The 23,294-nt window shown below is 44.4% G+C and overlaps 1 protein-coding gene across 2 annotated transcripts in view; it reads right to left on the bottom strand.

The window, feature by feature from the left end:
- LOC126335453 (chaoptin-like) overlaps nt 1-22,567 on the bottom strand; it is a 621,718-nt gene extending 599,151 nt beyond the window's left edge. Inside the window, exon 1 of one of the 2 annotated variants that reach the window (XM_049998743.1) lies at nt 22,474-22,567. The gene's annotated coding sequence lies outside the window, so the exon portion shown is untranslated. The remainder of the gene's footprint in view (nt 1-22,473) is intronic. The other variant, XM_049998744.1, reaches the window with a different exon arrangement.
- Nucleotides 22,568-23,294: the final 727 nt, after the last annotated feature.

Here is a 23,294-nt window from a genome sequence, read left to right as displayed (position 1 = left end):
TAGAAAACCCAAAGAAATTCTGGTGGTATGTAAAGTACCCCAGTGGTTAGAAACAATCAATACCGTAACTGCGTGATAGCGATGGAAATGTGTAATTCTTTCACGAAAGAAGAGGAAGTAAATATTCCAGAATTCGAAACCAGAACAGCTGTTAGCATGAGTGACATAAAAGTTGATATCTTAGATGTTGCGAAACAACTCAAATCAGCTGAGAAATGCAAGTCTTCCGGTCCAGATGGTATACTAATCAGGTTCCTTTCAGATTATGCAGACACCATAGCGCCTTTTTTTAGCAATCATATACAACCCCTCACTTGACGAAAGGTCTGTACCTAAAGACTGGAAAGTACCACAGGTCACAACAATATTCAAGGAAGGAAATAGGAGTAACCCATTGATTTACATACCCACATCCCTGACCTCAATTTGCAGTAGGATTTTAGAGCATATAGTGTAGTCGAACAGTATGAATCACCTTGAAAAAAATTACTTATTGATACATAACCAACACGAATTCAGAAAATATCGTTCTTGTGCAACGCACCTAGGTCCTTATTCCCATGAAGTAATGAGTGCTGTCGACAAGGGATCTCAGGTTGATTTTATATTCCTAGATTTCCAGAAGGCTTTTGATACAGTTCCTCACAAGCAACTATTAATCAAATTGCGTCCATGTGGAGTATCGTCACAGTTGTGTGACTGGACTCGTGATTTCCTCTCAGAGAGGTCACAGTTCGTAGTGATAGACGGTAAATCATCGAGTAGAACAGAAGTGATATCTGGCGTTCCGCAAGGCCTCCTGCTGTTCCTCATTTACATAAATGATCCAAATGATAATCTGACCAACCCCGTTAGACTGTTTGCAGATGACCGCCCAGTAAGATAATCAGACAATCAGTTCCAAATTGAAAATGATCTAGAGAGAATTTCTGTATGGTGCGAAAAGTGGCAATTGGCACTAAACAAAGAAAAGTGCGAGGTCATCCACATGGATACTAAAGTAAATCCAATAAATTTTGGGTATACGATAAATCGCACAAATCTAAGGGCTTTCAATTCGGCTAAATACCTAGGAATTACAATTACGAGCACCTTAAATACTATAGCCCACATAAATAATATTGTGGGGAAGACGAAACAAAGACAGCTCTTTGTTGGCAGAACACTTTGAAGATGCGACAAAGCTTCCAGAGAGACAGCCTACATTACAGTTGTCCGTCCTCTACTGGAATATTGCTGCGCGGTATGGGATCCTTACCAGGTAGGATTGACGGAGCACATTGAAAAAGTGCAAAGAAGGGGACGTCGTTTCGTCATATTGCGCAAAAGGGGTGAGTGTACCACTGATATGATATGCGAGTTGGGGTGGCGGTCGCTGAAACAAAGGCGGTTTTCTTTGCGGCGAGAACTATTTACTTAATTTCTCTTCCGATTGTGAAAATACACTCCTGGAAATGGAAAAAAGAACACATTGACACCGGTGTGTCAGACCCACCATACTTGCTCCGGACACTGCGAGAGGGCTGTACAAGCAATGATCACACGCACGGCACAGCGGACACACCAGGAACCGCGGTGTTGGCCGTCGAATGGTGCTAGCTGCGCAGCATTTGTGCACCGCCGCCGTCAGTGTCAGCCAGTTTGCCGTGGCATACGGAGCTCCATGGCAGTCTTTAACACTGGTAGCATGCCGCGACAGCGTGGACGTGAACCGTATGTGCAGTTGACGGACTTTGAGCGAGGGCGTATAGTGAGCATGCGGGAGGCCGGGTGGACTTACCGCCGAATTGCTCAACACGTGGGGCGTGAGATCTCCACAGTACATCGATGTTGTCGCCAGTGGTCGGCGGAAGGTGCACGTGCCCGTCGACCTGGGACCGGACCGCAGCGATGCACGGATGCACGCCAAGACCGTAGGATCCTACGCAGTGCCGCAGGGGACCGCAGCGCAACTTCCCAGCAAATTAGGGACACTGTTGCTCATGGGGAATCGGCGAGGACCATTCGCAACCGTCTCCATGAAGCTGGGCTACGGTCCCGCACACCGTTAGGCCGTCTTCCGCTACGCCGCAACATCGTGCAGCCCGCCTCCAGTGGCGTCGCGACAGGCGTGAATGGAGGGACGAATGGAGACGTGTCGTCTTCAGCGATGAGAGTCGCTTCTGCCTTGCTGCCAATGATGGTCGTATGCTTGTTTGGCGCCGTGCAGGTGAGCGCCACAATCAGGACTGCATACGACCGAGGCACACAGGGCGAACACCCGGCGTCATGGTGTGGGGAGCGATCTCCTACACTGGCCGTACACCTCTGGTGATCGTCGAGGGGACACTGAATAGTGCACGGTACATCCAAACCGTCATCGAACCCATCGTTCTACCATTCCTAGACCGGCAAGGGAACTTGCTGTTCCAACAGGACAATGCACGTCCGCATGTATCCCGTGCCACCCAACGTGCTCTAGAAGGTGTAAGTCAACTACCCTGGCCAGCAAGATCTCCGGATCTGTCCCCCATTGAAACATGTTTGGGACTGGATGAAGCGTCGTCTCACGCGGTCTGCACGTCCAGCACGAACGTTGGTCCAACTGAGGCGCCAGGTGGAAATGTCCTGGCAAGCCGTTCCACAGGACTACATGCAGCATCTCTACGATCGTCTCCATGGGAGAACAGCAGCCTGCATTGCTGCGAAAGGTGGATATACACTGTACTAGTGCCGACATTGTGCATGCTCTGTTGCCTGTGTCTATGTGCCTGTGGTTCTGTCAGTGTGATCATGTGATGTATCTGACCCCAGGAATGTGTCAATAAAGTTTCCCCTTCCTGGGACAACGAATTCACGGTGTTCTTATTTCAATTTCACGGAGTGTATTTTGTTGACACTCACCTACGTAGGGAGAAATGGTCATTGTAATAAAATAAGATAAATCAGAACATGAGCGGAAAGATTTATGTGTTCCTTTATCCCGCGCGCCATTCGAGAGTGGAATGTTAGAGAAGTAGAATGGAAATGGCTCGATGAACCCTCTGCCAGGCACTTAATAGTGAGTTGTAGAGAAACAATGTAGATGTAGATGTAATGTGCCCGGAACGACACGAAGTGGCGTAGAATTCTCGGTGTACAACGGTCAGCATGTTTTCGCTCAGTACTGGATGTAATTTGAATGCGTTAACAGTGTATACATCAGATGGTTCTGCTAAGGAATTTTTCAGTGGAGTACAAGCAGCTGACACCTGGGAATTACTTAGATGCTCTGCTCTAATAGCTCCCGGCGACATAGCTATGGCTTGCGCAGTTGGTGTAGCAGCCAGGCGCTCGAGTTGGTACTGGGCGTGGCGTCTGCAATACACGATCGCTGTGGCCAGCCGGCAAGAGAGCGTAATAACGGCCCAGTGCTTCTCTTATTTTTGGTTTTACAAAAGTTTCTACAGATAAAGTAAAATAAAATAAAAATTACGCTTCGGCACAACAACACAGAGGAAAATTCCGCCAGCAGTGTAGCGTTCGTGTTTAGCTTTTTGCTGCGGTAGGTCGATAGCGGGAAGCGCCATACATTTACACGACATGTTTCCACGACAGCGCATTGTAAGCCGTTCATAACAGCAACAGAGTGTACAACATCTAGGCGTATTTAGGTTATTAATAGCAGTACAATCTCATACGTGTTGCAGCTATGGAAGACTGAAAAATATTATCTGATATACACTGTAGCAATAAGAATTACAGACTTATCTTTCGGCATCGGTTACAACAAATCACACTTCATCTTCAACCACGTATCCACCCTCGATTTACTAATCCACATCAACATCTTAGTCTGTCAGTGTGGGAGGACGAAACTTTATCTGCTCCTATTTCTAGAAATTCCTATAATCTACTCAAGTTACCGCCCTGATCGTCACTTGCTTATGTCATCTAAAGAAGATTCCAGCTCGTGCTGTTGTTCAATAAAATTCCCACCTTGCCTCTAACACCAAGTCTCTACCAATTCGATCCTTTCCTCGCATGGAAAATAAATGAAGTTGATCCTAATATTCGTTTCAACACAGCAATGCTTTATTACGACTGGACCTATTGGAGGTAGTAAGAACTTATCTTCTGTCAACCGACGAAGCGCCTTATCTAGCCAGGTAACTGATGACCCACAATTTAACACGTTAACCGACGTGTGGCAGAAAATACCTTAGAACCTACAAAGAATTCAATACCGAATCCTCGTATTTGTGGTCTTTGAATAACTGGATTAACCACAGCCAATTACATTACACAAACCCATTCATTTTTTACACAAAACATCTACTTCAGCCCTAGCGCCATAAAAATGTCAATTTCAGACTTATCAGGAGCCCTCGTGACATCATATCTGGTCACCACAATACAACGCAATCATAATCCTCCGATGAAGGTGAGATGTCGAGGAATTTAGGAAGCATCTTCATTGAAAGGCGTGGTTTATGTGTTCACTCATTCTACCAACTGAAGCTTCTTGAGTCAAGGCTGATTTCTTCTTTCATCATTTACTGTCTAGCGTTGCACTCGGGCTGTAAACAGGCACTCGTAAAGTTTAGGACATAACATTCTTTCTGCAGTGAACACGTTCTTCAAAATCTGTGAAGAGGCAATCGCGCCGAAATGAGGAACTTCATTAGGTCGGCTAAAAGGCTTCCGAAGAGGAAAGATACTGCTGGTGTGAGGCGACATCTAATGCGCCAATGTGGCGAATGAGGTGTAGGCCGATCAGGGCCTCCACCATGCCATCCAAGACCACCTGACGTGAATCCTGTACATCCTTCTGACAGGGGTCTTTTGAGCAGTGACGTGTACTGCACTCTCGATGTTTACAGAACGAGAGCATCGTATTGCCAGCTTTCCGAGACGATTGTTAGTTTACAAATTAATTGAATAATGACTTGAGAGAAGCCCAACAACCAGAAAATTTTAACCTACTTAGACGCAGACTTAATCGAACCGTTTACATTTGAGATATATATATATATATACAAGGGAACATCCCCAAGTGACAAAGTTGATGAAACTTGGCGGGTGTCCAGGGGGGAGGGGGGGGGGGGCAAAATAATGGCGTACGCATTTCTTTGTTGTGTCCGATATTATTTTTGAAGGGCAAAACACACTTCGCAAGATAATTTGGCACTTTATATTTAGTGGGAATATCTTCGAAACGATGGCATATAAGAAATGTTGTTCCCATAAAAGTTTAAATATAATTAATGTTCTTGAAAACTGTTTATTAACTTTTGTAATAATTGGAAACTTATTTTTGAAAATGTAAACTTTTCGCAGAACATAAATTAAAGTTGGCAGTTGATGGTTGCAGTGCTGACACATTATCTGCATATCCACTCTCGAACACCACGCGGGACACATGAGCCCTGATTTCTCTTATTTCATCGTGATGATCATTTCTCCCTATGTAGGTGGGGGCCAACAGAATGTTTTCGCAATCGGTGATTAAAACTTCGTCAGAAGATCCCGTCGCAACGAAAAACGCCTTTGTTTTAATGATTGCCACTCCAATTCACGTATCATGTCTGGGACGCTATCTCCCCTATTTCGCGAAGAAAAAAATGAGCTTCCCTTCTTTGTACATTTTCGATGTTATCCGTCAGTCCCACCTGATGCGGATCCCACACAGCACAGCAGTACTCTAGAATATGGAGGACAAGCGTAATGTAAGCAGTCTCTTTAGTAGACGTGTTGCACCATCTAAGTGTTCTGCCAATGATTCGCAGTCTTTGGTTAGCTCTACCCACAATATTATCTATGTGATCGTTGTGTATTAGTAACTACAGCCTGATTATACTGTTTCTCAAGTGAAGACTGACATCATAATCACTGAAAGTATTCTCACAAAGTTCTTCCTACATCGAAAGTCGTATACATCTCATGGCTGCACCTGTGCTATCGAGTTCTTTATATAACCAGTGAGGACATCAAACAGAATAACCACTTCAGAGTCCCAGTTGCTATCACTTTTCCGGCATAGGCCGCGGCTTTGAAACTTTCCTTCGGAGGAGCGGTGATGCGGCGCTGCTCCACTGATCGCAGTTTTATTTCCGGTTCGAAGAGATGAACCCAGTTCTCATCACCTGTGACGATGCTCGAAAAGAAGTTTTCACGATCAGCCTCATAAAACGCAAACAATACCCCACAGATGGCCCTTCGTTGCTCATTACGGTCATCTGTTAGGCAGCGAGGAACCCAAGGGGGCACACTGCTTTGAGTACTCCAACTGGTAGACGAATGTGTCGGCACAACGAACAAAGACGACAAGCTGAATGGTGAGGTGTTTGTTTGTGATGCTTCGCTCACGACGAATGAGAGTGTTGGCACGTTCCAACATTGCAGCCGTGAGAGGTGTGACAAGACGGCGCGACCTTGTTGCGATGGTGACAGAATCCCCGCACTACGACTCACCGTGCTTTTGTTCAGTGCCCGATATCCGTAGACTTTCTGCAAGCACCTATGGATATCTTCGATCCTCTGGTTTACCGAAAAAGCAACTCAATGAGCTCTCCGTTTGATACTCACCTCCGTTACAGACGGCGGTTTGAATGGTACGTATCTTCATGAAACTTTATGAGCTGAAGGGGGAATATACCACGACGTCCCAAACAAATTATTCGTTTTCTCAACCGAAAATACCTGAGAAAGGAAATATACACTACTGGCTGTTATAATTGCTACACTACGAAGATGACGTGCTACAGACGCGAAATTTTACCGACAGCAAGCAGATGCTGTCATACTCAAATGATTAGCTTTCCAGAGTATTCACACAAGGTTGACGTCGGTGGCGACACCTACAACGTGCTGACATGAGAAACGTTTCCAACCGATTTCTCATACACAAACAGCACTTGACCGGCGTTGCCTGGTGAAACGTTGTTATGATGCCTCGTGCAAGGAGGAGAAATGGGTACCACCACGTTTCCGACTTTGATAAGGGTCGGATTGTAGCCTATCGCGATTGCGGTCTATCGTATCGCGACATTGCTGCTCGCGTTGGTCTGGATCCAACGACTGTTAGCAGCATATGGAATAGGTGAGTTCAGGAGGGTAATACGGAATGCCGAGCTGGATCCCAACGGCCTCGTACCACTAGCAGTCGAGATGACAGGCACCTTATCCGCATGACCGTAACAATGGATCGTGCAGCCACGTCTCGATACCTGAGTCGCCGGCCGCGGTGGTCCCGCTACCGTCGAAGGTTCGAATCCTGCCTCGGGCATGGATGTGTGTGATGTCCTTAGGTTAGTTAGGTTTAAGTAGTTCTAAGTTCTAGGGGACTAATGACCACTGCAGTTGAGTCCCAAACCAGTCGAAGCAAGGTTACTAAAGACAGTCCCTGAGTCAACAGATTGGGACGTTTGCAAGAGAACAACCATCTGCACGAACAGTTCGACGACGTTTACAGCAGCATGGACTATCAGCTCGGAGACCATGGCTGCGGTTACCATTGACGCTGCATCACAGACAGGAGAGCCTGCGATGGCGTACTCAACGACGAACCTGGGTGCACGAATGGCAAAACTTAATTTTTTTGGAAGAATCAAGAAGAATAAAATCTGTGAAAATAGTGTTGTGTCTGCTTATGAAATTGAAATTTACTTTTAAGTTGAATTAATGAAAATAAATGAATTTTTTACCTCAGATTCTGTGTTTCTCTTTCAAGGTTCTGTTTACAGCATAATGATGATCGCATCTGTGTTTGGCGACATAGAGGTGAACGCACGTTTGAAGCGTGTATTCGTCATCGCCATACTGGAGTATCACCCGGCCTGATGGTATGGGGTGCCATTGGTTACACGTCTCGGTCACCTCTTGTTCGCATTGACAGCACTTTGAACAGTGGGCGTTACATTTCAGATGCGTCGCGACCCGTGTCTCTACCCTTCATTCGATCCCTGCGAAACCCTACATTGCAACAGGATAATTCACGACCGCATGTTGCTGGTCCTGTACGGGCCTTTCTCGACACAGAAAACGTCCGACTGCTGCCCTGACCAGCACATTCTCTAGATCTCTCACCAACTGAGAACGTCTGGTCAATGGTGGCCGAGCAACTGACTCGCCACAATACGCCAGTCACTACTCTTGATGAACTATGGTATTGTGTGGAAGCTGCATGGGCAGCTGTACCTGCATGCCCAGGCTTATCAATGCCGTTATTACGGCCAGAGGTGGTTGTTCTGGGTACTGATTTCTCAGGATCTATGCACTCAAATTGCGTGAAAATGTAATCACATGTCCGTTCTAGTATAATATATTGGTCCAACGAATACCTGTTTATCATCTGCATTTCTTCTTGGTGTAGCAATTTCAATGACCAGTAGTGTATTTCAAAGCTTATTGCAGGCCCTTCGTAGATGCCCGTGATTACTAGTATCACGTGACTGATGTCGGGTTGATACCTTCATATAGCCGTTACGACTGGAGTGTGGAATTCCACGTAGTTCCCGCAGGCGCCACTGTGGAGTTGGGCGCCAGCAGGCTGTGCGAGGACAACAGCCTGTGACGTCACAGGCCTCGCACCGCCCGCCGCCCGCGCGCCGCTGCACGGCCTTGCGTCGTCTCAATCGCAGCGCTCTGTGAGTGAAAGGGGAGTGGCGCCAGCCGCTAGTTGCCAGCAGCTGGCCGCGCCGCGCTGTGCGCGCCGAGCAATCGCTCTTTAGCGTGAATAGGCGGCCGCCGTTGGCGCTGACAGGCCGCTCAATAGCGCCGCCCAACACGGCCCAACAACGAGGCAGCGCCGGCGCCCGCTCGCGGCCGCTTTCATTGCGCGACGCGGGGGCGACGCCGCGGTCGCACTGGCGTCCAAGATCCTAGCCTCAACGGCGAACACTGACAGCAAACACTGTAGACACAACTGTTCATCACGTGCCCCTGGGGTGTTAACGTCAAGTATTCCCAGAACCATCTAAGGTATCCATGTAGTTTTAGGCAAGTGACGGTACGCCAGAAGTCGAATCCGTTGCTGGATGATACTTCCTTGCACTTTAAAACTGTGTGACTGACCGATATTCGAACTCGGGACCTTTGCCTTTCGCGGACAAGTGCTCTAGCATCTGAGCTACCCAAGCACGACACACACCCGGCCTCACAGCTTTACCTCTGCCAGTATCTCGTCTCGTACTTTCCAAACTTTACAGAAGGCAAAGTTCGCGAGTTCAAGTCTCGGTCCGGCACAGAGTTTCAATCTGCAAGGAAGTTTCATATCAGCGAAGACTCCGCTGCAGAGTGGAAATCTCATTCTGGAAACATCCCCCAGGTTGTAGGTAAGCCATGTCTCCGCAATATCCTTTCTTTCAGGAGTGCTAGTTCTGCAAGGTTCGCAGGAGAGCTTCTGTAAAGTTTGGAAGGCAGGAGACAAGGTAGTGACAGAAGTAAAGCTGTGAGGACGGGGCGTGAGTCGTGGTTGGTTCGCTCAGATGGTAGAACTTTTGCCCGCGAAAGGGAAAGGTCCCGAGTTCCAGGAAGTTTCATATCAGCGCACACTCCGCTGCAGAGTGAAAATCTCATTCTTGCTGAATGGTCTGTTCTTGCAGTCATAAAAATTCTGAAGTGACAATGAGTCCTTCAAACGTGTCTCTGCACTTGACATCAGCATTCCGATGTCTTTGTAACGGTTAACGCAGTTACGTGATAACTGATATGAATTGACTTGAAACTATTTGCAGGAATTGTCAGAATAATGTACTAAGTGTGAGTACTCTTCCCACAGTTCAGGTCCGGCCACCCTAAGCTCCGTTTACTTGCAAAGGAGGTAAAGTTACCATTTGTGGTTTGTTCCTCCGAAGATTAGCGTAACACCTTCCTTCTACATAACGTTACCTGACTACATATCACATTGAGAGTCATGTGGTTATTCCTTTTTTTTTTTTTCAAGAATAAGGAGATGACATTAAAAATATGTTTTTACTGACTCGAAGAATACATACTTATTGACGAACTAAAAACGTAAAAAGGAGTAAAACACTCACTCACAAGAAACCATGCTCTCAAACACATACTGATTCCTATTTTGTTGCGATTATCAGGTCAGGTTACTCATTCTAGATGCAGACATAGTAAGGAAACGACACATGAAAGTGCTAACTTCGATTGCTCACTTGTCGAGTAACTACGTTGCAGTATTCCAAAATAACAGAATAACGTCACAGATATTTGGTCGGAATACGAAAATATCAGTAAGCTTCAAAAATTTCAGTAATAAGAAGCACGTCCCATAACTATTGTGAATTGTGTTCCACGCTAGAAATTCGTAGTGACCGTGGACAGCAACTGATATGTGACCCACGCAAATGATAACATACAGTCGCATTAGATATTGTTCATGTTTTAAAATACATTTTAGTAAGTCTTCTGTAAAGTAAGAGCCAATAAAACCAAAATCTTTCCATTTTCTATGCTTCATCCTGAAGGTCAATAGGCATATTACATGTTGACAGATGCAATGTGCATCGTGGCTCCAATTGGTATGTGCGTTATGCGACACCAGCTTCCTTGTGCTCTCTCCAATTAGACGAGGTGTGCTAGTCTTCTTCGAATATACCCCGACTCCGTTAATCAGGCTGTATGTTTTCATTCGCATGGGTCACATATCAGTTGTTGTCCACGGTCTCTACGAATTTCTAGGATGGAACACAATTCAAAATAGTTATGGGACGTGCTTCTTATAAATGAAATATTTTAAGGTTATTAACATTTTCGTATTCCGACAGTTTTATCAGGCTTCCACCGACGAGTTATTCAGAAATCTGTCCAATCAACTTTTTTTTTTTCAATCAATCTCTCCTTTGGATAAATGCGCGTCCTTGGGATTCAAATGGTAATCCTGAGCCTGTAATCTGACTATCCCACGAGTAGACAGTCTTGTTGTCATTTCATAGAGCATCTTCCTCTACATCTGCCTCTATACAAGTACTCCGGAAACCACTGCACAGCGCATGGCGGAGGGGACCTCGTATCGTTATTACGTTTTCCTAAGTTAATCAGCTCAGAAAGACGTTCATGGTGTGGTTTGTACAAATAACTTGTATCACTGCGCTGTGCTGCTGCCACTTTTAGGACCTAACAGTTACACGAATTTTATGTTTCGTACTAAATATTATCAATCGCAAAAAAGGTAAGCACGCAGATTTCACAAAAAGTAAAAATGGCATGAAACTGCCGGAATTTTTTCAAGAAGTTCAAATGTCTGGCAAAAGAATTATTTTTATGCCAGACATTAATGTTGTTTTCTTGATAACCGCTTTGATGAACATTGAGTTAAACAATCAGCAGCTGCGTTAATACACTACGTTCCACAGGTACCTGAGGGCCCAACCGTACCGAAAAGCCGCTGTGTCCTACTCTGCCAACGGCGACATCAGATGCGGTATGAAGGGTACGTGGAGTCAGTAAACCGCACTTCCGGCCATTATCGGTTTTAGTGACCTGGAGCCATTGCTTCCCGGTCAAGTAGCCCCTCATCTCGGCAGTACCGGGAATAGGGTCCATTGCATGAATACTCAGCTGCGGAGGTGGATCGTGTTAATACGTAGGCTATGTTCATTTATCCGCGTCAGTGGAAGAATTATTGAGGAAATAGAGCAACAAGTCACATTTTATTTGGTTTCTTTATGCAAAGACGAGTTTCGGGGTTTCCTGTACGCCAATTAGCGTAAAATATGTATATACCGGTCAATACAACTCCTTACTACATTATGATCGCTGCAGCTACCTGCAACCTACAGAACATAGGACAGCTGCAGCGATCAAAATGCAGTCGACAAAAACGTTGTACCGACACCACCTGGAAATGGTTGAAAGCCTGAAACACATCTTGGAATTAATAGAGCATATATAAGTGTCACTTTTTCTTCACTTAACACAACGTGTATTATCAACATAAATGAAAAGTGACACAGGTGAACGTATGTGATAATGGCATCAAGAAAATCTCAGTAAACCTAGATCAATGAACAATAAGTTAGGGAGACAGTTGCAGCCAGGTGAACGTATGTGATAATGGCATCAAGAGAATCTCAGTAAACTTTGATCAGTAAACAATAAGTTAAAGAGATAGTTGCAGCTGTGTGATTAGGACCCAAATATGATTTCAGTATGAAGTATCGCCCTAAGAGAAAATTATATGACGTTCGCGATTAAGTCTATGTCTAACTGCACTCAAATTTCTGCCACTGCTATTTATTCCAGAGAGTGGTATATGACAGGGGAGACTTGGGAATATTTTGCTGCTGACTCAAGACGTCAGTCTCGTCCGAGATGCATTTGACAAGCAGAGCATGTTATCTCCGACTATAAAATCGCCTGACTGCAATCGACTGGATTTTTCCGTCTGAGATCATCTCATAAGTGACGTGTACTGCATTCTCGATGGAATGGGTGAAGAATAAAGCCGGCCGCTGTGGCCAAGCGGACATTTTTTACTTAATTGTAATCGAGTAATGCGTAATCTATAACTCGTGACTACCTTTGAATAAAATGTGGAGCAATAAAGTTGACGATGGGTTAGTGTGAGCCGGACTTTGTGGCCAAGCGGTTCTAGGCGCTTCACTCTGGAACCAGGCGACTGCTACGGACGCAGGTTCGAATCCTGCCTCGGGCATGGATGTGTGTGGTGTCCTTAGGTTAGTTAGGTTTAAGTAGTTCTGAGTTCTAGGTGACTGATGACCTCAGATGTTAAGTCCCATAGTGCTCAGAGCCATTTGAACCATTTTGAAGAATTGAAGCAGAGAATTGTACAGCCTCCTCAAGCTTTCCAGGGTGGTGAAAGGGTGTTGAAAGAATTCGTAGCTCATTTCAGAGCTTTCAGTGTACATAAGGGGTGGTTCATACAAAATTTTGCCAGAGTGCTACAGTATTGGAAAGACAAACAGACCGTGTTTTACTACACCGTCACGATAGACGTGACTTTATACAATTGCGATATTAGTTTTATGTAATACACTAAAATCAGGCACGATGTTCGATTGTTTCTGACTTCCACTATATTTTTGTGTCAATGCAGTTATATTTCGTAGATCTATCACTACCCTGTACCCCACGCATCACTGTTTCCGAATGACAAGCCTGGAAAGCAAAATAGATCCACCTCTTTCCATATATACACTTTTTATACTAAATTTTCTGGTATACTCGTATTTTTACTACCATCTAGAAACTTCTGGCTTACGGGAGTAGTAATACATTAATTGTGTGAATACAAAATGAACTGTTTAAATATGTTTAAACTCTATAATTAATAGTTTAACATTGTAAAGAATAAAAAAGTGATGGTAGCAGCAGGATTCGAACCAGGCTATTCGGCGTGCCTGACCATTGTGCCATGGCACTCCTCAAGAATTCCTCATTTTCTACTCGTAAATCTTAATAGAGCGTTTTACCTTTTAACGAGGCCGACACAGGGGAAACATTCTAGGAATTTCAAAGGGGCATCCACCTGCTTCCACTCACATAATGTGACCCAAATCGGTGACTCCCTTCCCACGCCCTCCTCCCTATTAGATTTAAATTTGAAGCAGTTCTACCTAGATCTTTAACTGCCACTTCCTCCTCCAAAGATCTCCTGGAAAAGGACCCCTTTAGCAGTCAGCTATAGATTTCTCCATGTACCTTACACTGTACTTTACACGCATCTTCAAAGAAAATTACTTGCCTGAACTGTGAGCAGCATTCTACCCATGATGCCAGCAGGGATAAAGTCACATTAGAACACGTGAATCGAAAACAAACAAATGCTTTCCTGTACCGCGGCTGGCCATCATTGCACCACCCGATAATGATTTGTAGCTACTGCTAATTGAGCGATATACAATACGTTTCTGCACGTTTTATTTGCGTACCAGCACGTCTAAAAGAGGAATGGTGCAGTTTCAATGTGACTTTTCAGCTCGCATTCGAAAAGAAGTGGTAAAATTTACGTGCGGTATTTACAATGTGCTGTACCACATTAGCACATGACCAACGGCTGACACTGGTGTACGGTGAACTGTAATAACGAAAGTTATTTAGCAGTAATGCACTTATTGTTACGTTAGGCCTTGAGTGAAACGTGAACCACGAAGTTTGCATTTGAAATAGATTTGCACCATTTAGCACTATATATCGTACTGAAGTCAATAGTGACACAACCATGCAGTGACAATTATCTAGCAAATGGCTAGTTTCCAGACTCATGATCGCTGGAAACTGTTTGTTTCTATCATCAACGAAACGAAAAAAGAAATATATTAGCCTGCTAATACAATATTAACAACTCGCTATTGGAATCACTGCCTCTTAGAAATAATTGGATAGCTCTATTTTTACGGATTTTAAGTGCATAATCATCTAGATTCAATCACAGGAAAAGTCGGTGGATGACGTGGGTTAAATAGTAACATACTGAGTGAATGTAATCAGCCTACAGAGGCGATTGTGTGCAAAATGCTCGTGATAATCTTTCCTGAATATTGCTCAAGTGTATGAGACCCTCACCAAATAAGGTAATCCTGATACTGAACGCATATAAATAAGAACAGCATGTGTGGTCATATGTTTGCTCAGCGCACCGGAGATAGTCACGAAGATGTTGGCAGACGCTTAAAGATAAATGCCATTGATTCCTCGAGACCTTGCTCCAAAACTTACAAGAACCAGCATTGTAACGGTTCCATTGTACAGACCGTGTTAATTTTCTGGTCGCTTGGAGATGATTTTTAACAAAGAGAAAGTTGATAGTGCAGCCATCGTCTATAATGGGGGAAATTCTATAGTTACAAAAATAATGTTTCAGAAAGCTCGATGGCTATCAGTGGACGCTGCTTCCAGCAGTACCAAAATCTAACGGATACAGTCGCGATGTACCTGTTCATTTTTGTTATACTCTGCAGCGCTGCAAGTGGCCAGCAAACAACACTTCTGAATACAATATAGGACAAGTGCAAACAGTATCGTTTATATTGATTTGTAACATACTTTTACAACGGAGAGCCCAAGTATTCCCATAAATGTTGACAATAACCAAAAAATTATACATTTGTCCTTCATTGGTTTCCTAAGGACCCTGGGAGGTATGAAAGGGCACATTACGAAACAGTTTAAATCTTTTGTGAGATATTTGTTGAAGAATATCGTTTATTTAAGAGCGGAAAAATAGTTATTTAATATCGGAAGGTCTGACCTTTTGCAGAAAGACGTTTTGTAATTACTCACCAACGTAAAGTTTTGTTCACCACACTTCACTACGACTGTAGCTGAAGGGAAAACCACAAAGACGTGATAATAAAACGTCAGAAGTAATTAAAATGTTACCCAACAAAGAAGAAACCAATTCCACTATTGCTGGTGTATCTGAACCGGAAACGGTAAGAATCTTCAGCGCTTCCTCTTTTGAAGCCAAAATAGTCACTTTCACAAAAATATTCGTGCGTTGGAAAGTCGAATAAAGTTTAGTAAAGTGCGAATCATTACACTTCTCAGAAAACTGTTAGGTGACAGGGTAAGTGCCTATCATAATAAGAACGGACAACTACAAAATTTTATATTTCACATGGATGTAATATGTCTTTATACTCGTCTGATTTCAGCAATATATGCTGCAGTTATTGACATATTCGAAAGTATTTCTTCATGTATAAATTGTAGCTTATGGCAGAGAATCAGTAAGATTCGGCTGTGTTTACATTTGTTTCACAATAATTCACGTCTCTCAATAATTTACTAATGCTTCGAACGCTAAAATGTAGTATTTATTTCGTTAACTAAGGGGAAAAGTAATTAAAACCACATTAATCTTATGGCTGACGTCTCGCCGCTAGGGCCTGCTATTGTTGTTCCAGCTGTCAGAGGGTAATAATTTTCCCAGGACTGGGTGTCGTGACTGTGTATGTTACACTGTGGTTTGATCTTATATAAATTAATAAAAATAAAAAACAGTGCTGTGTTGGATTTGGTCATTGACTAAGCTATACAGCGCCAAGCCAGAACTGCGAATTTCTTTTTGAGTCTTGTATTGAAATTGAGATCTAACTAGGGATTTTAAACGGCGAGTATATGTATTCGTTACCCGGAAATATAGGGATGTTGATCTTGAATTCTGCTAGTAATTTGGTCTTGGGTGACTTCTGTTCGAGGGTTACGAAATACGCTGTCAGTATTTGAACTGAAGGTTAATTAGAGGCAGTATTGAAAGCAGTTGACGCTAGTGAAAGTTTTCTCATCGGTGGCAGCGAGATTACGCTTTGACATTGGTCGGTTCTTGGCGTACTGTCATAGTTACGAATTAGTTCCCCTCGACTTCTCCTAATTAGTGAGATTTCAGTGTTTTTCAGTGATTAGTAAAATCGTAGCCGTTAGGGGATTTCTACTAAAACCTTGTTTTATGTGGCTTCTTCGTCTAAGAACTCAGGTTTGATCAGGCCAGTCGGTAGGTCGAACACCTGAACGCGAGGCACGTAAGAGCCTGTAGAATAGAACAGCCGCAGCATTAAGTAAGAAATCTAAGAATATTCCCCCCCCCCATTGTCGAATACGTTCCCGTAGGAAGGATTAAGAGTAATTATAAAGCGCACAGAAGAATTTGGGCAATCATCCTTCGAATGATCCATATTCGAATACACTGGTAAGAAGTCCTAATAACTAGTACAACGGGAAGTAATCTCTGCCATACATTTAACACTGTTTTTCGAAGTATGGAGTTTTTGCTATTAATTGTGATACACTCTGTGTCGCTCTGACGATTCGTAGAATTCGCTCCTGGATCACGACAACATTAAAGAGTGCCTGATGCACGTAATGACGATCCTCAGATCTTTTTTAGGACGTGGTGTAAAAAAAGAATTGAGGATGGCCATTACGGACTGAAACCGGTCATTGTCTACAGAATTGATATTGTGATCAAAGACTGGAATAAAAAAAAAATTCTTTTCGCTGTTTAATTTAATATTACAATTCCATGTATCTTGAAGTGGCAACGGCCTTGCCGCAGTGGATACACCGGTTCCCGTCAGATCACTTGGATGGGTCACCATCCGGGCCGCCATGAGCTATTGCCATTTTTCGGGGTGCACTCAGCCTCGTGATGCAAACTGAGCAGCTACTCGATCGAATAGTAGCGGCTCCGGTCAAAGAAAACCATCATAACGACCGGGAGAGCGGTGTGCTGACCACATGCCCCTCCTATCCGCATCCTCGTCTGAGGATGACACGGCGGTCGGATGGACCCGGTCGGCCACTAGTGGCCTGACGACGGAGTGCTTTCTTATGTTTCTTGAAGACGAGGGAGTCAATATCGTTCGATTTCTACGTTTATTAGAGGAAATAATTGGGCTAGAAAAGCGAATTCCGGTTTTTCAGAAATCGGTGAAATGGTTCAAATGGCTCTGAGCACTTTGGGACCTAACTTATGAGGTCATCAGTCCCCTAGAACTTAGAACTACTTTAACCTAACTAACCTGAGGACATCACACACATCCATGTCCGAGCCAGGATTCGTGCCTGCGACCGTAGCGGTCGCGCGGTTCCAGACTGTAGCGCCTAGAACCGCTCTGTCACTACGGCTGGCCGGAAATCGTTTATTTGGAACGTTTTAACACTTGGGATAAACTAGTGTTGAGACGAAAAACGACATTATTGAAAACCGATTGTTTCAGCAATAAGCGTACCCCTAGTAAAAGGCGCCAAAAACTGATACAATGAGAAGTACCCCCTGCTTTTGCTATTAGTTGTGGTATACCCTGTATAGTGAAAGGTGTCTGTCGCCGTGACAGTTCGCAAAGACGGCTCCTGGCACGCTACGGCGTTCAGAGTGATTGATGCAGGGCTAGAGAGAGCGGTCAGGTGCCCACAGGCCATTGTCGCCTTCACCTGCAGTCGGCTGCGGGTGCGAAGTGGCGAAAGCGCAAACAACAAACAGTGGGGAAGGCCGCCGTGGATTTACGGCGCAGGTGGCGGCGGCGTGGGTGGCGGGGGCGGCGGGGGCGGCGGGGTCGGCGTTTATCGGCGCACAGTGCCGGCCCGCTGCGCTCGCATGTCCGCCCCCGGCGCTGGCGTGCCCACAAAACTCAGCGCCGGCGCTAATCTGATCGCCAATACGACGCCGACGCCGGCGGCGCGGCTCGAGTGCTCTCAGACTTGGCCCGCTGCAGCCTGAAGCGCCTCACCTGCTGACTTGGTGGCCACACACCGCCGCGCCGGAAGCACTCAGGGTGCGCCTTCACGAGGCAGCATAAAGCTCTGCTGCGCACGCATCTCCACAACGCGGTAGTCCCAAGCACATTGTAGCCTTATTTATCGTTTCTAGTAGAACATCGGGTCGTTACTGTTACAGATTATAACGAAGCGTCAACATAAACATTTGAAAAAAAAACAGGGTATTTTTTAACTAAAATTCAGTACTCCATCGGATGTTTTTGGGATTGAAATCGTCGGCCATACGCGATGTTTTCGCTAGAATGTTCGTAAATGGAACGTTAAATTGCTCGTCAAACTGGCACTAGAAGTCGGAGACACGCCTTTCTAGAGCAGTGCGTTGAATCGTATCGAGAGGCGTGCACGGAGGATACCGAATTCGGGTGCCACAGCCATACATTTATAAAATGAATGAGGCATTTTTCCATTTACGCTTTTATTTATTTACACATATTCTCCGTCTCATTAATAGTTCTTGCTATTTGAACCATCATCCAGCGTTTAGTTATATAAGGAAGCACAACGCATTACCGCTACGAAACAAGATCACAATTGTGTCAACGTAAAGTAACCTAAAAATAGCTACTTTATGTGGATACCTGTGTTTTCAAATGGCTCTGAACACTATGCGACTAACATCTGAGGTCATCAGTTCCCTAGACTTAGAACTACTTAAACCTAGCTAACCTAAGGACAGCACACACATCCATGCCCGAGGCAGGATTCGAACCTGCGACGGTAACCAAAGCGCGGTTCTAGGCACTTCAGTCCGTAACCACGCGGATGCCACGGTCGCAGGTTCGAATCCTGCCTCGGGCATGGATGTGTGTGATGTCCTTAGGTCAATTAGGTTTAAGTAGTTCGAAATTTAGGGGACTGATGACCTCAGATGTTAGGTCCCATAGTGCTTAGAGCAATTTGAACCATTTTTTTCTCTTTTTTTTGGATAGATACTTCCTACGTTTTGTAAGTGGAAGGAAGATAAGCGGCAAAATTGCTCATTGATGCATGAATGTGTAAACCGTTTTTTTATTATTATAGGAAAAAATCGAGGATTCTTTTCCGTTCTCACGCTGATAACGGTACTTCTTACGTGATTTCCTTGCTTCACTGCCTGATTACATTGGATTTTTTACGAGGCACAGACATCTGACTCACCAAGTCAGTAAAAGCTTGATGTTCTGTTGCTAACGGTGTAGTGATAGGAGTTCACACGCCAAATAATGTTTGATACACAATAATTCGAACAGAATTAGGTGTAAAATAATGTGGAGAGCGACGATGATGTACATAATTTTTATGCAGTTGTCTTCATCGCATAGCCTTTGAAGATAATTTTCCTGTTTCTGTCATGCAATGGCATCTTCTTAAACTCTTATTCTGCTGCACTGCAACATGTCCAAACACGTACCACCAATGGCTATGTGCAGTGCAGATGAATGAGGGAATGATTCTGACGATACTTATTGAGCACCCGAAAACTGTAATTCTATTAAAAAAGAAACTTAGCGATCACGGCAATTAAATAAAAATTATCTAACGATTCAGTCATTAGTCGCGAGTACTGGTTGGGATGTTGATATTAAGTATAGTTGAAAATGGAATAATCACTGTGTTATTTTGGGCGTTTCTGATTGCAATAATCTAAATTTTTCCAGCTGTACTTGAATGGAAGTGAAATTTACTGAAACATTAAAATTGTGTGCCGGACTGCGACTCGAACCTGGGACAATTACGTAGCTGTGAGGGTGGTCGGGAGTCATTATCAGATAGTTCAGTCTGAATTACTTGCCCGCGAAAGACAAAGGTCCTACATTCGAGTTCCGGTACGGCATAGAATTTTAGACTGTCGGGACGTTTCAGACCACCGCACACTCAGCAGCAGAGTTAAAGTTCGTCATTGATGAACAGAAGTGGATTACTGCTGCAGTTGCGGTAGTGTGCTTGACTAAACGTCGTCAGAGTACATCGAATAAGTGCTGTTGAAAACGTTCGTGTCGACACTGCGGGAAGCCACTACATTTCTAGTCGAACAGCACCTCGGTGCAATACCTTCGAGCACCTCATTCTTCGTAGCCTAGATACCGGCAATTGACGCCTTCAGACATTTTATCCTGAGGCTGGATGAGCTGTCGCGTTTTCGAGATCCCTGTACAGCCCGAGGAACTGCTGGTTGCACGGATGTATGCCACTATAGTGACTCGACGTAGACTTATTTTCGACCCATTGTGGCCGAAAATACGAACAATGCGCAGATGCAGATAGAGCAACGAATGTCTTCCGGCATTTTTTGTACCAATGTTAATGAATTACAAAATTTGGACAGTTTCTTTTCCCTTGTAACACAGAAACAGACCGTTAGAGAACAGGTGATTTCGTGTACAACGTTATGCACCAAGCGCCCCCAACAAGTATGAAAAATGTGCAACGTGATTTATGGGAGAATCATTGCAGTCAGTCAAATATGATAACTCCTGATTTGTAATTTACATCGTTTAGTGCCTAATTTTCTTTAAGTATGTGGATTAAAAACTGTTTCCCGGTTTTAGGATGAGCACGTGCACATACCTTTAGTTCAACCAACTACATTCACTGAGCCTTAGAGAGCGACGTTGAGAACTCCATTAACTCGAATACACCTGGATTCCTGCGAATCACGATACAGTGGCAGGTGTTTTGTGGGGAGGAGAAGTGCAATGCTGTATCAGGAGAGGTTCGAATGGAAAGTGTTGCAGGGGTGGTACAAAAACTTATGTACACGATTATGCTATTCTCGTAACTTGAGACATGTTCTCAGTTCACTGTTAGAACCGTCGGAAGATGAAAGTTGCATTGAACAAGTAAGGGTCTTAGCGGTGAAAAATTATGTAAAGTTCAAACATAGGCTGCCCCACAAATAATAAAAAAAGTCTATATTGGCTAACACTGCACGTATTTTTGTAAACGGTTATTTAAAAATACTTATATATGTGATCACAGTCCGAAATTTATTGATACATCCATTTTTATGAGGGTACAAAATGGGTCCAATTCTAGACTGTTGTGTTGGTCTATTAAGTACTCCATTGTTTAGAAGCTTATGATAATTTACTTATCCATCGTACATAGTTCACGAATGGATGCCAATAGAGAAAAAAATCGCACGGGCAATATGTTATGTAAAGTTAGAAAAAGTTTTGTAGTCTCTAGCATTAGATTTTCCAAGCTAGAAATTACTGGTGCTGCATTTGGCGATACTTACTGAAATATTTTATTTCTTCAGAAAGTTTATTCATATCAGTACAATTTCCGCTTGGAATGAAACGCATGTGTCAGGTAATTTTATATAAATGAAAGTTTCCTGTTTTATATACGCCTTGCTACCATAGCAAAGAAGGAAAACCATTTCGGCGTACCATTGTAGGTAGTTTAAATCGATCCCGGCACAAACAGTCGTTGGTTCCATTGAACCTAATAGTTATGGCCTCTAAGAGCAATCAAAATTGTGTGGAAAGAAATTGAATTCATCGTGTTGCCAACTATTCAGACGTATATCGCTAGCAAGACGACTTTGTGATTGTGACTTGTCCATCTATAGAAAGTCTGTAATTTTGTCTTCGATGAAACCTTCCTGATGGAAGCGGTAGCTAGAGTGCACCAACACTAATGTGTGAAATTGTGTAGTTTGGAGAGTGATTTTATACACTGCATCTACCATGAATACTTAAATGAGTCAGCCTATTATCTCGCTTTGTTCAATAACCTTTTACCTACCATTAATAGGTATTATCTTTGGTGCTGTGTTTGTGCCCGCTGCACTTTATGACCACTCAACGCAGAGAGCATTCAGTTCGCAGACACTTTATCGGTATTAATATAGGCCAAATTTCGTGTTCGAGAATTCTGCTAGGAGCGAGAGTGCGTCAAGAATAGACTGTCAACACATAAACTGCGTAGTGGGCATGGTCAGTAGCCTAATAACTTTTACGTATTCTAATGCATGTAGAAACGACATTCATTTGCCTTCCAGCAAAATGTTCCAGCAGTAAGTTCCGAAAGCAATTCGTCACTCGGTCGGCAAAGGTTCGAGGGAAGACACCAACGGAAAGAATACTTCCAGTTCGATCTTCCCCACTCTTTCACCTCACATTGCCCGCGTGACACCGTACTGTAATGTATTAATGGTCTACGTCGAGCATACTGGCGATGGGCTGCCGCCTCCCAATGGAATTTCGTGCGGAGAGAGTAGGAATCGTGGTGATTGCGGGGTGAGAGCCAGCCAGACAGACCGCCCCTACTCACTCTGTTGGCCGCAGCTGCGAGGCGTCGCGTCGGCGCGCCGCCAGGAGACGCACGTGTCGCGGGGCCCTGCTGCGGGCGCTGCGCGGCAGGAACTGAAGTACCGCAGCGGCGCTCCGGCTGTTTGGCTCGCGCGCGCAGACTGCCTCGCCCGCGACGCCGACGACTGCGCACGCGCGGCACTCTTCCGCTGGCGCCGCCAGAGGCGCCACCTTCCGGAGTAAGCTCACGCGCGTGTTGCCGTTCACCGGCGTTGTCCCAAGGAAACCTCCCCATCGCACCCCTCTCAGATTTAGTTACAAGTTGGCACAATGGATAGGAATTGAAAAACTGAACACAGATCAATCGAGAAAACAGGAAGAAGTTGTGTGGGACTATGAAAAACATAAGCAAAATATACAAACTGAGTAGTCTGCCAAAGATGTGATTGTTGTTGTTGTCTTCAGTCCTGAGACTAGTGTGATGCAGCTCTCTACGCTACTCTATCGTGTGCAAAGCTTCTTCATCTCCCCGTACTTACTGCAACATACATTCTTATGAATCTGCTAGGTGTATTCATCTCTTGGTCTCCCTCTACGATTTTTACCCTCCACGCTGCCCTCCAATGCTAAATTTGTGATCCCTTGATGCCTCAGAACATGTCCTACCAACCGGTCCCTTCTTCGTCTCATGTTGTGTCACAATCTCCTCTTCTCCCCAATTCCATTCAATACCTCCTCATTAGTTATGTGATCTACTCATCTAATCTTCAGCATTCTTCTGTAGCACCACATTTCGAAAGCTTCTATTCTCTTCTTGTTCAAACTATTTATCGTCCATGTTTC

The sequence above is a fragment of the Schistocerca gregaria genome, chromosome 2 (genome assembly GCF_023897955.1).
Source record: "Schistocerca gregaria isolate iqSchGreg1 chromosome 2, iqSchGreg1.2, whole genome shotgun sequence".
NCBI lineage: Eukaryota > Metazoa > Arthropoda > Insecta > Orthoptera > Acrididae > Schistocerca > Schistocerca gregaria.
The sequence above is the reverse complement of the archived record's forward strand: the minus strand, read 5'-3'. Positions and strand labels throughout refer to the sequence as shown.